General features: G+C 38.4%; 1 non-coding gene across 1 annotated transcript; it reads left to right on the forward strand.

Annotated features, from left to right (window-relative positions):
• Nucleotides 1-583: 583 nt before the first annotated feature.
• Nucleotides 584-658, forward strand: LOC149791910 (small nucleolar RNA SNORD36). Its single transcript, XR_016423608.1, has one exon. It is a non-coding gene; the product is annotated as a small nucleolar RNA SNORD36 (small nucleolar RNA).
• Nucleotides 659-19,301: the final 18,643 nt, after the last annotated feature.

Genomic DNA, 19,301 nt, shown 5'->3' on the forward strand with positions numbered 1-19,301 from the left:
AAGAGTATGAAAAATTTGATCAATCACCTGGTGTTGGTTGATTATTTTATCATCAAGTCTAATATCATGTCGGGTTTCAGGAACACAATAATTATATCCGGGAAGACGTTTTCCACCTAGATACTTAGCCCATGGTGTTTCTGGTAATTTCGCGAGTGTCGCAACAATATCAACACCTGAAATGCTCGGATTGCTGTTCACAAACGTATATTTTTATGCCGCATCTCAAACACTTACCTGTGAGCGACCGTGCGTTATTTTTCAACGTGGTTGCATTTAACCCGGTTGTATCCGTGACCGTCTTTATAAATTCGTGATTATATTACTACATTTGCACAATCTGAACGTGATTGACTTTTCAACTACACGCGAACGATCACCGGTCAATCACCGGTCAAGCATCATCCAGTGTTACCTAATTCCATCCGAGTTGTTGTAATTGGTCCGTCTGGGTCGGGTAAAACCAATTGTTGCTCAACCTTATAATGAGGTGGCCCAAATGGAACAAGCTTTATTTAGTAGCGCCATATGTGTATCACCAAAGATGCTATAATGTTCTTAACAAATTCAGTGAAGCGGAAAATGATGATGATGTTATTGAATTTATCACTGACATCAATGATGTTCCAACCGTCGAGCATCTTAAAGGGGATATCAACAATCAAGTTGTTTACCATGATATCATGCTAGAAAAACAAACAAAAATAATCCAGCCAAAATATTTTCACGAGGCAGACATAAACATATAGATGTCATCTACGTCACGCAGCGGTACACTCAAATTCCCAAAGTGATCAGAGGTAACTTTATTTTTTTGTGGTTATTTTTAACGGTGTTGACACACACATGCTGCGAAATATTCATCTGACTTGGTGTTCCGGTGACATGGACATAAATAAGATTAAAAACTTCTTTACGCTTGCTTAAAGCAACCTGCATGGATTCATCACACTACGTTTGCACGTCCATCAACACGTTATCGAATTGGTCTCGATAGAATCTTTTGTTAAAGAAATACATTTTCCTGTATAATGAACCAATCAAATATTAACAAGATTATCTCTGAGATTGAACAATTACAGCACGATGGTCTCGCGGTTCAATTTGATGTTGAAGAAAATCAACGATGATTTTGAAATGATACAGCAGCGACGGGAAAAGGGTAGATATACACTAGCATAGTTACAGTTGACTGCGTCACAGGCAAGATTTATATAAATCATCGATGTGATATTGACAATGCCTGGCGATGCATGATTACCAAGACCTGTTGGATCGTTTTTATGTCTGAGAATATCTTATATATTTTTCCCAATGCCGCATAAATCTTTGGAAAATTTTAGTCAGTTGTGTCGTCGAGATACCGCTGAATTTTATCGAGTCCAACCGGGGTAGTTTGCACGTACGCAACTGGTCTTTGGTGATCTTAAAACGATCAAGAAATAACTTCTTATAATCTAGGCAGTATCCTACTAAGGATGTAATATCATCAGAGTAAGCTACAATTTCCAACACAGATTTCTGAAAGTATTCCTCGTTGGATTCACCTGGTTCAGATGTTGTACTGTGTCAATGATTATTTACCCATGATTATCATTCGGATATTTGAGAATATACTGCTCAAAAACAATTTCCAGATTGAACAGTGTATTTTCATGTTCCCGCACTATTTTATCGACAAGTGTTTCACTAGACTGCCCTGATTTGTGTCAATCCCTTAATCTTTCTTCACTAATCATTACATCTCTGTAAAACCATTCTTTGCTACCACCATTCTTTGTGACAAATAATCTCATATATCTCCGTAGAACATCGATATCCGCTAAAAGACTAAAATCTAACTGATCGTCTGCACCAGCAAGATTTATCCAGGGAATTAATTACCTCCGGTTTTCTCATAAATATTCGTTGGTCCAATAAATAAGCATATCCTGTTTGTTTCGGTAGTCCATCACAAGCTAGCGCTTTCAGCGGCTATCTCAGCATAGTTCTGATCGACGACTTGTATACGTCAGCGGCTATTCCAGCATAGTTCTGATCGACGACTTGTATATGTCAACGGCGTAAGCTATTGTCGATATTTTAATGGCGGTACTCAGCGTTGGTTCGTGTACTTTGATTATTTTCCTGTTCATTGATTTGTTAGATTTGATATTGATCCTGCTGGTACGGTGACAACGTCCCAGACAAGGCGTTCCGACAGCGCTGGCGTTATGTGATTTTTCTTTGGTCAACAATAATAAAGGCGTAATTGTGCCATTGCGATCTCAAGTGACAGACCAACAGCTGTTTTTATCAGAGTTGGAAAACAAATATCAAATTCCGGCTACGTTGACGTTGCTCATATTATTTTTATCGTCGCTGGTGTTGTGTTATCGATGATCTGTACCGGTCGTGTAGTTATACCGCTTATTTTTAAATGTGGCGTTGGCAACTTTGGCACTGTATGTTTCCGTCCTTGTGATACCGACAATAAATATCTCTAATTGCAGAAAAGTCATTATCTGATATTTCACCGTCATTAAACCCCGCTGGCAGTATCGATGATATATTTATTCAAGCATTTGTCGCCACGTACGTTATTTATGTGTACTCGTGTAATATTTTTACCGGTACATCTTGTTATTTTCTCACGATAATATTAAGGATACCAGAAACATCGACAACACCGACCCGATTCCACCCACGGGCGATATCACGTGCGTCGCTGATAACGTACCGATTAAAGTCGTTGTTCCAGAGATCAGCGAGGAGACCGCAGATATAACATTGTCGATGACGATGATTCGTCTGCGATATTTTGTTGTTTTGTCATGTGCTCGTCTCGGATCTCTTCAAGCTAAAGGACTGTGTGGGATTCATTATGTTATATGCTAAGTTACCAAACGAGGTGTTTGCGCGACGAATTCCAGACACCACCAATACGTCGTTGCGGTTAATTTGTTTCTCTTCTCGAACCAGCATGAATGTTTCCTCGATATTTTGATTGAGCACGACTGAAACGGTTCCGAAAAATCTGTCAGAGGAATCACGTCATGGATAAGTCGTAAATATCCTAAATTGCGCAGCGCTAATCACGGGAAGCCTGTACACCCCGGTGACCACAGCGATATGTTTGATAGGGCTGTTGTTGTGTCGCTGATCTCATTCACGGAAAGGTCAAGTCTCACGCCATTTTTTATTTATTAGCGTCATTGTAGTGTTTCAGCTGACGTTCAGTCACGATAACTTTTTGAGCCTGCAACGGCGTTGATTTCAGAGATATATTTGCCTAAGGATTCTTCTATGATGCCGATTTTTAATCTGACCAAGTGTCAGAGTAACATTGACGTGATGATATGATATTATAACATCACGAATGAGCTAATTACATGTTTGGAAAACACTTACATGTTTTCTACGGGTGCATCAATGACTCTCATTTGCCCACCAACGCTGTCAAGCAACATTTTTTATCAGATAGTATAACAGCGGTTGATCTGTAACCTTCACCAGGCGCTGGACCAACAGTAGCTCGCACGTGCACCCCAACGACATATTGTCTGAACAAATCGAGGTGTTCCAACGAAAAGCAAAATATTGGATACAATGTCGAGAAATCCCGCTTGGATATTTGCAAACCAGAGTTGAGATTGTTATCTTGCCCCATGAATCTCATCAGACTATAATACTCCCGTGCAACGTTGTTTTGGTCAAACTTCAGTATTATAATGTCTTCGGATGGTTCTTGATGTCTATTTATCCTAAACACTGCTAATATATCAAACACCATTGGATTCGCTGTCTGATCGTTATACCTGGTGGCACGCTGAAATGCCACGAATACATGTCGTGCTGCTGAAAGTCCTTGCTGTGATGCCATCTGCCATAAAAATATTCCTTCTGTGCCTGGAGTTGTGTCTGTGGTCATTGTCAGCCACGACAGCGTTAATTTACCACCACTATCCATGAACGATAACAACAGCACTTCTTCTGTCACTGATGGAATCATCGTTGGCATCCACCACAATACTAGTTTTGTTAGTGTTACTTTATCAGCACACCACCACCACCACCACCAATTCCAGAGCCAGATTGCATCGTTGACGGTGGCCTTTCGAACTAGTGCAACCGTCTGTTATACTCCAAAGATAACTTTTCTAACATGCCTGCAGAATTCGAAGATATGTGACAGTGGTATCACACACGAAAATCCCCCATCAGCGTTAACTTGAGATGCAAAACGCAGGTTGAATTCTGGATTATCGCTCTGCAGTGTCGGGGCACATTCCATCTGGTTGAGGATCAACAAGGCTAGCCTGTGTTAATTGTATCATGAGGTACAACCTATCGTCAGGGTGATCAGTAATGTCCTTCGCGAACATCATGGACGGACCGGCGAACCGTGAATATTCATCGGAATGTCTTGCAAGACCGATAATTGTCCTAGCAATATCAACGTTATCAAGGAATGCTTCGATTTTTCTACCATCAATGATATATCTGGCACTGTTGAACAACGCCATAATACCGTTGTTAACGAATCCACATCGTTTATTTACAGCGTATGCGGTATCATTTTCACAAGTTTGCCATGAACTTCAATAAATGCCTGCTCGATCAAGGAATACCTTGGTGTATCTTGGACCTGTAGTTCGATTCGTCCACGTTAGTCTGGTTCTCGTGCTTCATGAGAATAATACTGATAATCACGGACAGACTCATCCTTGAGTACTATAGCGTTCATGTCAAATGCGTGATCAGATACATGCTGAAACAATTAATTATATTCGTTGTTATCTAAAACGATTTTCTAACACCGATCAATAAGTGCTGTATCAGCGAGACGACGGTCAAGACCACTAATCGCTATTAGGTTTGCTGGTATATATTTTTTCTTCTATGCTGTGGCATATTTTGTAAGAGATGGCCCACTAGAAGATTATATCAACCGCTTATTTGCTGCTTGATTTATTATTTTGCTGACACTTGCAGACATCACTTTGTGATAGGCAGTTTTATTGGAATGCTTCGCATTCTGCAGTGATTTTCATATTACTATACCTGCGATCCTGTTTTTGATCGCTGAGGATGCTTTAACAGCAGCATCACCATCAGCGCCAGTACCCTTATCACAAAGAACTTCGATGACTTTCATGCCTAATTGTTTTGCAATCGGGATGGCTTTTGGGGCTAAGCTTCTGAATGTACCCTGAATAACATTGCCGAGCCTATAATCGTGAATTTATTACCCTGACATTTTCAGGTCCACGTTGGGCACTCAGTATAATCATGCTATTTTGTTATCGCCGATCTAATTGATCACTCACTGTAGGTAATTTCATTGATCAGTGCCCGATAAACGCTGCTGTTCATGACACCACCGGCAAATAAACGCTGACAAAAAGCTGTTTCGTGAATGATTTCGTGGGAATTGTTGCCTTGTCTTCCAACAGTCAGAATTTTTAGTCGATCAACATCATTGATGATCTTATTGAGACAAAGTTTATATTGAATCACCGGCGCTTCAGCGATCACATTACAACCTTTGTTTTTACGACGTCAATCACGAGTGGCAGTGCCATTTCCGGTTCTTTTAATTTCCTCAATACGCTGTAGTCTGAATAGTGATTTTTCGGGCGATAACATATCTTCAGGTAATGGCACTTTTCTAGCTTCTTTAACCTGTTTCTCAAAAATTTCCAATTTATCCTTATATTCACCAATGATTTGATTTATACCATGGTAATTTCTAAACACAAAACGATTCCAGATTTTTTGGAACATTAGCAGTATTTCTGTCTAACAAAGTATCACGATATGGATATCCTACTGCAGAAACTTCTATATGGTTTTCTCGAAGAACTTTGCGAACGTCTTCGGTATATTCGGCAGGTGTCTTTATGAACAGGTTCTGGTTCCGGTGCAGCAAGATCCCTTTCATCACCGACCTCAGCACAGGCTTGATCACCACCTTCTATTTCTTACTTAATTCAGGTCGAACAGTAGCTATTTCAGCTGGAAACTCTCGCAGAATTTGTGGGTTTTTTCCGATCTTTCTGCATTTTTTCTAGTTGGTTTAGAGGTTTGTTCCAACAACGAAAGAAGATCTTTAGTGTCTTTTTTACTAGTTTAAATAACTTTTCTGTACCCTCTGTATATTCCACATGATCATCTTTGCGTAGTTGTAGTTGCTGCTTGAAAGAATCACGGGCTAGAGTATATTTCTTAACTGCATCTAGTCGTTGTCGAGCTAATTTAGCTGTATGAGATCTCATAGGAAGAGCAGATTCACTCATTGTTATTATTATTACAACAACGATTTAATTACAGATCATCGGTCAGTTGACATAATATATTTCAATAGATATTCAACATCTATCAACTTGGTCACAGTCATTTCCTTTTGCTATTTTATGCAAGCCTCAGATTAATAAATTAGCATTGCCACAGGTAAAACCAACGTTCTTAAAATGGGGCTGGGGAAGGATAGTACCAGACTTACACCAAAGCCTCGGATGGCCTTTGGGTAATTAATGAGTCAACGTTGTTTGGCTAATAATAACATTTGTAGCCCCCGTTTTGCAAAATGGGGCCTTGCTGGGAAGTCGTCGCCACTTTTTTTTTTTTTTTGGGGGGGGTCACCTCCTCCTGCTGTTTAACCATTATTTCTTCCCACTTCCTATGCAACAGTTCGAATTCGGTGTTATAGCACCTACCCACAGTTAAGAGGCTGAGAGGACTAAATTGATACCAACTTGTACATTACTTGTTCATGGTAAGGATTTTGAGCTTAACTCCTGTTTGGGGGTGGGGTTCGGGTTGGGGATCGGGTGGGTTTCAAACTGCGTAAATACTGTTATATTGGGAATCATGAAACTTTGTGAGGAGAATCATCTCGATGAGTATTAGACACAAATGTTTCCACCGTGACCAATATTTTATGCTTCCACTGTGACATTTATTTTATGCTTCGTTGACTTCGATTATTTCTTTAGTTGATGTTTATTTCTCATGCTAGCCTAGGTTAACATTTTGAGTTGAGCTCATAACCATCTAGGGTTTTGTTTTACATTCAGTACATACATCGTCATACCTAAACTGATGAAAGTCAGCGAGATGTATTATTATCACAAAGGTTTGTCACTGTGGCCTATATTTAATCCTTCACTAACTTTGGTTAAATTGTGTGTTTTTAGTTTTTTTTTGAAGCTCTGTTTATGCACTAATCATCAAAGTAGATGACTGTATAAATCTCAGTTAGTACCATGCCCTTGTCACAAAATAATATCACTGTGACCTAATGTTCATATGTAACTGGCTTAGGTTAAATGTAGCTTTTAACTTACGACTCTATAGGTTTTAGCACCCTGCACATTGACTGTTTTACCTAGATTCATGAAAGTTGGCGTGAAAAGGCATCGTGATGGGTATTATCACGTAGATCACAAATATATTGTACCTTGTCTTTGCATTACATCATGCAGACGTTTTATTTATTATAAAATACCGCTATACCTGGAATCATGAAACATGGCGTGAGGGTGCACATTGACAGTAGTTTACTGTGACCCATATCTCACATTTCACTTACTTTGGTTTAATTTTGATAGTATTGTTATTATTGTCAAACTCCTTAAACTGGTTGATTTTATACATCTCTCTACATCCATACCAAAAGGTCACTGTGACCTATATTTTACATTTTACTGACTACATTTAGTTCAAAGTCACACATATTTTAATCATGCTCTGTGCATTATATCCTACATACAATCGTGAAACTTGGGGATGCATCTTTATGAGCACAACTATCTCAGTTCAGAGTATCTGGTCAACATGGACCAGTTGTATGCTTCACTGACATGGGTTAATCTTTATCTTTGATGTTCATTTCTCAGGATTGTTCATGCTTCACTGACATGGGTTAATGTTTTTCTTTGATGTTCATTTCTCAGGATTGTTCATGCTTCACTGACATGGGTTAATGTTTATCTTTGATGTTCATTTCTCAGGATTGTTCATGCTTCACTGACATGGGTTAATGTTTTTCTTTGATGTTCATTTCTCAGGATTGTTCATGCTTCACTGACATGGGTTAATATTTTTCTTTGATGTTCATTTCTCAGGATTGTTCATGCTTCACTGACATGGGTTAATGTTTTTGTTTGATGTTCATTTCTCAGGATTGTTCATGCTGAAGTAGTAAAAATAATGATAATATGCATTTATGTTAATACCACACTCTTGCACCAAAAGAAGTTCATTGTGACTTATATTTCATCTTATAACTGTTTGGGTTTTGCTCATAACCACATTATCATTTGGCATGCGATATACATACTATCCTGCTTACAATCACGAAGCTTCGTGAGTGGATGCATCTTGATAAGCTGTGTATCTTTTTTGCCAAAATAAGTCCATGCGACCAATATTTCATGCTCACTGACTGTTAAACTTTGTGCGCGAAGTTTATTTCTTAAGTATTTTTAATGATCAATCATGTAACTTGAATCTATCTTACTTCAATGCCCTTAAAGCTACAAATGGTAAACATGTCGTACATTGTATGATTTACTAATGTGTTAACTAACTAATGAGTTAACTAATTTATTCGCATACCCTCCCTTTTGTGTGTGCCCCAATCCGATTATAAATACCAAAAAATATCGAGTATATAAACATTCACAAAACTTAATCACTTCCTTCACTGATTTATAATTTCTAACATGACTGACGTCAATGGGTCCCTAACATAACTGACTTATTGGCGTTGCAAAACAAACGGAATCTCCCAATGTAAAAAAGCCGACAGAATGCTCTATGTATGTTTCTGGTTTCTAGAATAGGCCATTTCAGTCAACATTGTATAGTCTGCATCTAATATTTGCAATGAATAGTTTTAATATTTCTAAAACAAATTGAACAAATAAATATGAGCAACTCATCTATGCATTTGTATAAAGAGAAGTAGCTCTAAAATTTACGGAATTATTGAGATTACTAAAGACGGCGAACTACATCAGATTTCTTGCTTTAAAGCAAAACTGGCTTTTGATTCGAAACGCCAACAAGGTGACATATTTTCGTGCCCACTGGCAAAAGTCAGGTTAGAACTTCTAAATCAATGAATGAAATTACTGACGTTTTGTGTATTTTTTAAATTCTTAATGCCTTCTGTTTTTAAAATTGGTAGTGGGGTACAAACAAACCGGATGGTGTGAGAATATTATCGTTATACATAATCACTGATTAATTCGTCTATGCTTGACCCATATGTATCATAAACTGTTTACAAAGTTTAAAATACAAACTTGGTGGGTTCTCTTGGGAAACAAATGGACCACTCCATTATTGTACTTATTTGTGTGGTTTGGGTGGGTGTGATTTGGATTTTTAACGTAGCTTTAACAATTTTTCAGTCATATCGCTGTGATGTCTGCAGTGTGATAGTTTATAGTGATGTCTAGCAGTGGGGCATCATGCCGCAGACATGTAGCATGATGCCCCACCCGGTCACATTATCCTGACACCAAGCCGACCAGTCCTAACACTAACCTCTTAATGCTGAGCGCCAAGCGAGGCAGCTGTTGCTGCCATTTTTGTAAGTCTTTGGTATGACTCAGCCGGGGATCAAACCCACGACCTCCCGCATCTACTGAAGCGGTCTTACTTATTTGTGACTAGGCTGATCACATATGGGACAATTGTATAATGCAATATAATTAAAAAAACCCATCAAAATATAAAGGTGAAGGCAATGAAAATAATAACAGATGCAGCAAACCAAATGTGCATCCCATTCACAATTGTACGATAAAACTAATCTGAAAAGCCTAAATTATTGCTGTTACCAGCACTTTGATTATGTTATTTAACAGTTACCACCGTTTAGCTTCTGTATATCTTCAAGATGGTTATACATCTAATATAGAACACGAAATCTACTCAAAACATTTTTCGACCAATAATTATAGAATAACATTGTTCCATAATTAGATTTATCTTCTACGATTCGAACACGGAACTTGTACTGCTTAATATCGAAGCCTATTTTGAATCGATAAAAAATATATTGAATGCCATGACTGTCTTCCGCTATTGACATTTTATATACGCGGTGCTTATATCATTATGTGTGATGGATATGCCATTATACGTGGGGCATATTTCATTATACATGGTGCATATTTCATTATACATGGTGCATATTTCATTATACGTGGTACATATGCCATTACACATGGTACATATTTCATTATATATGGTGCATATTTCATTATACATGGTGCATATTTCATTATACGTGGTACATATGCCATTACACATGGTACATATTTCATTATATATGGTGCATATTTCATTATACATGGTGCATATTTCATTATACGTGGTACATATGCCATTATACATGGTGCATATTTCATTATACGTGGTGCATATTTCATTATACATGGTGCGTATTTCATTATACGTGGTGCATATTTCATTATACATGGTGCATATTCCATTATATATGGTGTATATTTCATTATACGTGGTACATATGCTATTAGACGTGGTGTATATTCCATTATACGTGGCGTTACGTGCCCACCCACCCACTCCTACGGAATTATTGCTAACACCGGAGAAGGACTGACAATTCAAAGATTAAATAACTCCGAGCCCTCAGTCAGCAAGGCTGATGGTCTAGCTGTATAAATATATAAAATAATAATGTGAAAGGTGTAACAATTTATTAACTCTATCACGGCATTCAACAATTACAGGACAATTTTTCAACGCCATTTCTTCCAATCAATACAAAGACCTATTCAAATTGACAGTTATTTCATCACGCGAAAGTGAAAGTGAGAGAGTTACCTTCCCGTGTTCCTTCTGTATCACTCATCTGCAACTTCCGCTTGGTATCTCGCTTCGATACTTCCGGAACCCCTGTTTCCGTTCGCCGGCCCTTCGCCTTCGCACAACTGCCTATTCTTCCGGCCCTGCGCCTTCGCACAATTGCCTATTTCCACGTGTTCTCCACGTCTTCTCTCTAATCTTCTGGTGGCGCCCTATCCCAGCCGGAAAGCTTCCTGTGGATTAGAAGGGACTTCACTTCTGTCTCCATGCTCAATCACACGAGAATTAATACGCTCTCACAGACCTTTCTTCATCATAATGGCAATTAAATCATTAGGTCAACTCATACACTCACATCTAAATATTCCATACACGCTTGTTCTATAATAAAGGCTATACTAACAACAATAATATCACGACTTCTGATACATAACACACATATCCATAATTCTCGATATAGTAAACTATCAACACGAACACTATTACTACGCATTTACTACCTTACAGACCATTACAGAGACATACAATTTTAAAACTACATAATTATACGTGCACAAGGCCAACAATGCCTAACTCTGCATAATCCACAACTATATTTTCAAATACAAACAAGTACAAGTTCTAATACTACTCACTATTAAATTCAGTTACGCACCACGGAGATAATTTACCTCCAAAAACTTTATCATCGGGGTGCTAACAACTTTATGGACGATCTCCTGCTAGCCGAGTGGACGTGGAGTGAACACCTAACTCTACTAGCAAACGTTTTAGAACGGTTACTTCAAAATGAGTTGACGGCTCGTCCATCAAAGTACCATATCGGATTCCGGCCCTTAGACTATTTAGGACACGCGCCAAGCCAGGGCACACTGTCACCGGAGAAGTATAAGCTAGAGCGGCTGAAAAACCGAGGTGAGGTCATTCCTGGGATTGGAAGGTTACTACAGGAGGTATGTGGCCAGTTTCAGTGCAGTTGCGGGACCGTTGTCCAACCGTACCAGGAAACGGGTCCCGAACAAGGTTATTTGGACGGATGCATGTGAGCACGCCTTCCAAACTTTGAAAGATAGATTGACATCTGACGTTGGTGTTCGACTACCAGACGTATCCAAATAATTCGTGTTATAAACACCTGAGAAGGTGGTCGCTGTTCTTACAGCAGTACCGAATGAAGATCAGATACTTTAATAGCACCGAGAACGCTCGGCGCGTTCTGGACTCCAGAAGACATCAATAACCATTGGTAAGCTCCGTCGGGGGTAGCAAACGCAAGTCTGGACTTATCTTCTCTTACGGGGATTTGTGAATAGTCCTTGGACAAATCCATCTTCGAAAACCATTTCTCCCCTGACACGGAGGCGAAAATATGTTCTGGGTCAGGTAGCATTTCGACCTGAAATTTCATCACTTGATTCAGTTTCCTGTAGTCAACGCAAAAGTGAGGGGTGTCATCTTTCTTCTGTACTAGGACAACTGAGGAACTGAACGGGGAGTCTGCGGGTTCGATTACTCCCAGTGCAATCTTTTCCTCGATTTCTTCCCTTACCGCTTGTTGATTCGCGTGGGGCAAAAGGTATGGATTCCGTTGAACTGGCTGGTCGTCCACTAGCTTTAAACTGAACTCGACGAATGACGTTCTCCCTGGTAGCTCCGTAAGCACAGTGGAAAACACTGTCAGCAACGTCTCTTTCTCATTCCGCTACTACCTAGTAAACATTGGGTCACACTCCACGTCCGACGGTGTCTCAGCCTTCTTCAATGGACAGCTCGGAACGGTGTTCACGTTTACCATGTCGCCTTCGGTGTCCTCGGTGATGATCGTGGCAACAACGAAATCGCAAGTGGGCTCTCGTTCTCTGTACTTCTTAAGAAGATTGGCATTGTACAGTTTCTCCCTAGCTGGTAGGCATATCTGGTAGGTTTGATTCCAACTTTCTCGGTTGTAGCCTACAGCCCTCTCCTCGAAACTTGTAGCTTGTGTTCCTGGGGTAACAGCAGCAACACCTTGTCTCCTACCTCGTACTGGCGTGGTTTAGCGCGTTAGTTGAAGTATTTCGCCTGACGAGACTTCCTTGCTTAGGATTCTCCTTTGCTAACTTACAAACTTCTTTCAGTTCGTGACGTACTGAGAGGTAGTGGGTACATCTTCAACAGCATAGTTGTCAGTCTGCAACTGCAGTACGGCGATGGGTCATCGCACGGTTCTCCCATATAGGAGTTCAAAGAGGGGAAAATCTAAGCTCGCTTATGGAACTTCCCGATATGCAAATAGCATGGCAGGAATATACCGATCCCAATCCTTAGGACAGCCTTCACACAGCTTTTTACGGGTGTTTTTCAGAGTCTCGTTAAACCGCTCGACCAGTAGTGAGATACTTAATCGACTTCAGTCGGCTAACCTTCTTCATCACATGCCTCATGAACTGAGTCCCCTGATCGGTTAAGATCTCATCGGGCACTCCGACTTGTGACCAAATCCCAAACAAAGCTTCCGCGATAGTTTCAGAATCGATATTGCGTAACGCGATTATAGCGTGTAGTGTAATCAACGACCGTTAAAATACAACGATTTCTTTGTGCTGACGCGGATATTATCGGTCGCGACACGGCAGAATGGTTCATCGATAAGAGTTGTATTCCCAAAGGGAATAGGTCGATGACCTGTTTTCGATGCCATCCGTAGACACTTGTCCAATAAGATACAAAACCGCTTAACGTCTCCCTCGACCCCTGGGAAATAGAATCCTTTGACAAGACGGTCACACATCTTGGCAATCCCCATTTGTCCTCCCATTAGATTTTCATGCGAGAGCTTCAGTACTTCACCAAGCTTCTCTTTCTGCGCGACGACTTGCTTGAAGTGATTTTGTCACTTCCTGGCATGACAGGACAATATCCCCTTCTTGTGCAAAAACCTCACCACCTAACAGAAGAAATTTGTAAACATGAGGCAGGAATTGTTAGCAAATTTTCTCACACAGCGTGATACGTGGTGCATATTCGATTATCTATTATACGTATTGTATTTTCCCTTATACGCGGTGCATGCTCCATTACACGTGGTGCATTTTACACTATACATTGTGCATATTATGTTATGCATGGTGAATATTCCAATATATGTCGTCCATTCAACATTACATGAAGTGTTTTTAACATTAGTCTATTTCAGTAATACGATTTCCCACTACTCTTACGGGCGTTACCGAGTACCCCCGAAGAAGGGCTATTTTCATTTTTTGTAGACCAAAAAGTAGATGATATAATGTTCGAGTCGCTGTTGTGATGTAGACCTGGCATGGATGAGGGTTGATGCGATTTGGGGACAGGGTCTCATTGAATAACAAAATGAAACATCTGAAGACCTCCTGCGAAGACATGGGCATCTACCATCTACTTCAGGTAAACTTCTGAGCAAATCTGATTATCGATATTCACTATAAATGAAGACGTTCGCCTAGAGTATATCAGTATTTTCGCTTAGCAAAGCAAACAAATGGTATCATTTTCAAGAAAATAGCCATCCAGTGCAGCAAATTAGAACCGACAGAAAAACTAGTCTGAAAGTTTCCTCTAACCTTTCTCACCACATTTTAGATATGTTGACATGTATGCACACCATAACATAAATGTCAAATTATCTAAACTGGGGTGGGAAGAGTTAGTGAAAACATAAAATTATTGTCCCAGTCAGCCATGTGAATTTTAGAGGACACGTTCCAGTCCTTAACTTGTTGATATGACAAATTTATTCACTCATTAATTTTATGAGTAGACAAAAATGTCTTGTTTCCTGTAACATGACACACACACGTTTTACTCCATAACAACTTTTTACTTCATAAACAATTTTATTTTAAGTTGGATAAGTAGGTACGTATCTTTTAATTTTATTTTTAAATGTGTGGTGGTGTATAGCGGAGCAGCCACGATCGGTAACAATGGCTATCTTCCTCCCCACTCTTTGGAGTAAGTTACACGCCATTTATATATTTTGGCCTTGGTTGAAAATCAGGCAGGTCGTATAACTATTCAATTTTTGATAGAACAACTGTTCAACTGTTCTTCTAATACACATTTAGCTTAAAGCTAGTATAGCGGGGTCATCTTGTTTAAATACGAATCTGTGGGTTTATATTGAACCTCTAACTTATTATGGATTAAATGACCAGTGACACTTATTCAGAAATTACAATATTTATCTTGAAGTTCCTGTCTAGAGTAGCTTAAAATATTTAACATTATGAGATAAGCAATGAGTTTAGAAACTGAAATGGAGATTGTTATCGTGTATTAAAATTATTTACAATTTATTTTTATCCAGTTTTGAAAGGAAGTTTTGAAAGTGTGACCTTGACCGAATTCCTGTGAAACAATTCATGTGTATTTGTTACCTTTCCTTTAAATATTTTTGAATGCGTAAAATTCAATAACATTGAAAACATTGCGTCAAAACTATTGCAAAATATCATTATAAATGTAGTTTAATTTTCGAAATGAAGAAATGTTTGTTTATGGACGAGGACGTTACATATAAAGTGTCTGTGTTCGGTGGTACTCGACAACGATCGTAAGAAGAGCGAAAAGTATCATAATACTGAAAGAGTAAAAAACACTGCACATAATATTAAATGGACGACATATAACTTAGTATGTGTAAATCCACAACGTATAATGGAAAATGCACCACGTATAATGAAATTAGCACCACCTATATAACAGAATATGCGCCAAGTATAGTAGAATATGTATCACGCATAATGGCATATGTACTTCGTATAACGAAATAAGCACAACGTATAATGGAATATGCACCATGTATATTGGAATATGTACCACGTATATTATGTGTGAGTGTGTGTTTGTGATTTGGATTTTTTACGTAGCTTTGACAATTTTAAATTCATATCGCTACGATGTCTGCAGTGTGGCAGTTTATGGTGATGTCACTGGGGCATCATGCCGCAGACATGTAGGATGATGTCCAACCAAGTCAAATTATCCTGACACCAGGTCCACCAATCTGAACACCAACCTCTTAATGCTGAGCGCCTAGCGAGGCAGCTATTAGTGCCATTTTTAATAAGTCTTTTATATGACTCAGCCGGGGTTCCAACCCGCGACCTCCCGCATCCGAGGCCGATGTTCTAGCCACTAGGCCACCACTTTCCCTCATAAAGAAAAGAATTACGCAATAAAGCTTGCTTTTTACTACAAGTCAATTATACATATGATAAAAGAACCATAGATGCAATCTTATAAATGACACAAAATATACGTAAAACAATATATTCTATACAGGTGAAAGTGCATCTGCTATTATACTGTCTTTTCCCTTAACATGCCTGATGTCAATATTACATTCTGCAACGACAAACACATCCTTAATAACCTCCGAATTTTGTTTTTCATATAGCTGATGAACGTGTGGGGTTGTGATCACTAAACACAATACTTAGAGAGCGAGCTGAATTAATGTAGACTTCAAAGTTGTGTGATGCCAATATCAAAGCGAAACAATCGTTCTCGATTGTGGAATAATTTATCTTGTGCCTTTTTAGTTCCTTAGAAAAATAGCACATTGGATGATGCACACCATTTTTGTCTTCTTGAGTCAGTACTAATTCAACCCTAAAATCACTTGCTTCAATATACAGTTTAAATGATTGACTGAACTTTGGAGTTGTAAGAACTGGTGCATTCTTAAGTATAGCTTTTAACTTATCAAAAACCTCCTGATATTTTTTCAGGCCATTGAGATTTGGTTTTCTTCCTCAATACATTTGTCACCGGTTCAACAAGTACGAAAATTGGTACGAACTTTCCTATAGCATACAGCCATACCCACAAAATCGCATCAGTTGTTTTTTTTTTTTTACTGATAGGCATACGGAATACAGAGATAGCTTGACCTTAGCATCTATAGCTTTAATTTGTCTATGTCTCACGATATGTCCTAGAAATGTTACACAAGCACGGCATAACTCACATTTGGATAAATTAATTGTCAAATTTGCATCAGTGAGCCTGTCAAGAAATTTCCAAATTGTCGCTAAATGATCTTTCCACATGTCGTTGTAAATGACGAAATCGTCGATAAAAGCATCACAATTATCTAGACCAGATGTAGTCATGATTATTAAACGTTGAAAAGTACTAGGCGAACCTTTCATCCAAAACGGCAGCACTTCATATTGATAAGTCCATCTGGAGTCACGAATGCCGAAATTTCCTTTGCCCTTTCCGTCAGTGGAATTTGCCCAAAAACATTCAGATGGTCAAATTGGGTGACATACTTTGCATTTCAAATTGTATCAATGCAGTTAGCAATTCTTGGTAATGGAAATGAATGTTTTAGTCACACTATTCACGTTTCTATAATCAGTGCACATGCGGAAAGTATCGTCTGGTTTTGGAAATATGGCGAACTCGAGTCATTTTTACTCGGCTCTACGTGAATGTTTGTGTAACCTTCCTAAGTTAGAGGCCTGCTCGTTAACAGACGTTTTGTCCAATATTCGATTGTTACCTTATTTCGGTTTACAAACAACGCCCGACGAATCCATCATTTTCAAACACGATTATGACGCGAGGTAAAATTGCGACTTACAGAAGCTGATTACTATATCTAATCACGATCTTTTTTCACAGGAATGTGCATCGTATGTCGTGGAGTAATACAGTTATAACTACGGGTAGCACATAGTAACAGGTCCTGTAAGTCTTGTCACTGACAACTTCAATGATTCATGTAAACAGCTAGTTATGAAAAAGGTTATGTTTTAACATTGCGTTTGTTGTTTGAGTTCGTTCTTTTGTTATTTCTATATGGCACTTGACTGATTGTGTATGTTTACTCTAGAGGGTATATAGATGACATATTGTAAGATGTATGTGTACTCTAGAGGGTATATAGATGACATATTGTAAGACGTATGTGTACTCTAGAGGGTATATAGATGACATATTGTAAGACGTATGTGTACTCTAGAGGGTATATAGATGACATATTGTATGATCTATACATCTTGATGTGCAGGAAGAAAGGGGAAGCGGGGAAGAGAGAGGACAGAAGAAGAAGAAAAATGAAATAAACCTTAAGATAGAAACACATGCTATAGAATACATAAAATAAGATATATTTCCTAAGTAGGGGGAAAGGTTGTTCTCATATGTGATATTGCCACTGTGGGAATACATGTTTTATCGCTATTGTAGCGATATCTTCTTTCTCCCTGATATATCTCACTACGAAATTTATAATAAAACTATATTCCTTACAGTTGATAATAGTGCAATGTTCTGTGTGTATATTTTCCATATTGTTTTGTATTGATCTTTTCATTTGCTTTAAATGCATAGTCCAGATTGCAAGTGTACGGTCAATGATGTTGTTATATGGCTATATTGCAAAATGTTAGAGGTTAATGATCAAGGATGCTATGATGCTTGCAGAGGAAGGGAAACAACTCCTAGAACATCACTATATCTGTAGCAAACGTCATGCAAAAACCAAACTGTTGATCCCACCGTCTCTTCATTCACTTTATTTTGACTGATAGTTTTCAACAGTTGTTAGTGTTTTGAGAAAGGGCTCATCGTTATAATTACTAATTACATTAGAAGCTGGTATTATTTAAATTTTTGTTCAATGCCTTTGAGATTTCATATATAAGTAAATTTGTCTCAAATGAAACAATATATATGTAGATTTGTTTAGTGTTATTGTTAGGCTCTTACAAAACACAACAAGAAAAGAGTGTAGGCAACAAGCTTTGTACAGTTTAACAAATAATGTTTTCCCTAGAAAAACAAGGTTAAAATGAGAAATGAAACTTATGGTTCTACGAATCAAATTCCAAGATTAATCCAAGGATTGAAAAATAGAAGTCCTAGTAATAAAATGTCCTAATGAAACTAAGTTCGAATCCCGATGAAATCCAAAATGGAAGTCGATGACGTATGATGTTGTCAGTGTCGTACTGATGTGTCAACAGTTTTTGTTGAATCACAGAAAATAATATTCCAGTTTTTTGAATGCTATGTAAATTTCGATAAATGTATTTGTCCAAGACGTAATTAAGAGCACATGTATTTCCAGGAGGAAAAATCACTTGGAATCCAACAAATTTGAAGAAATATTAAAAAATTACACTCAAACTGGTCACAACAAAACACCTTTAAGCGTCAGTGGTTTTAGGCCCGACTGCCCCAATTCTCTGTAGAAAACAGTTATACACTAATTTAAGACGCAAAACAGATTTCTTTATGAGGGTCACATGATCATGTTTCTAGAACAAGATATAAGCTTTTTACATGCCTAACATCACGTACTCCCAATATGACATTGACTAAATCCAATGGTGTTTACTCTGGGAAAGAATTAAAAAAAATAGAAACAGTTGTTAACAAGAACGCTGTACTGGTTCTGAATCAATGTCAGGAACTAGATCAACAGTATATGCAATGTC

Source organism: Sinohyriopsis cumingii, chromosome 9 (genome assembly GCF_028554795.1).
Source record: "Sinohyriopsis cumingii isolate HCF-2022 chromosome 9, ASM2855479v2, whole genome shotgun sequence".
NCBI lineage: Eukaryota > Metazoa > Mollusca > Bivalvia > Unionida > Unionidae > Sinohyriopsis > Sinohyriopsis cumingii.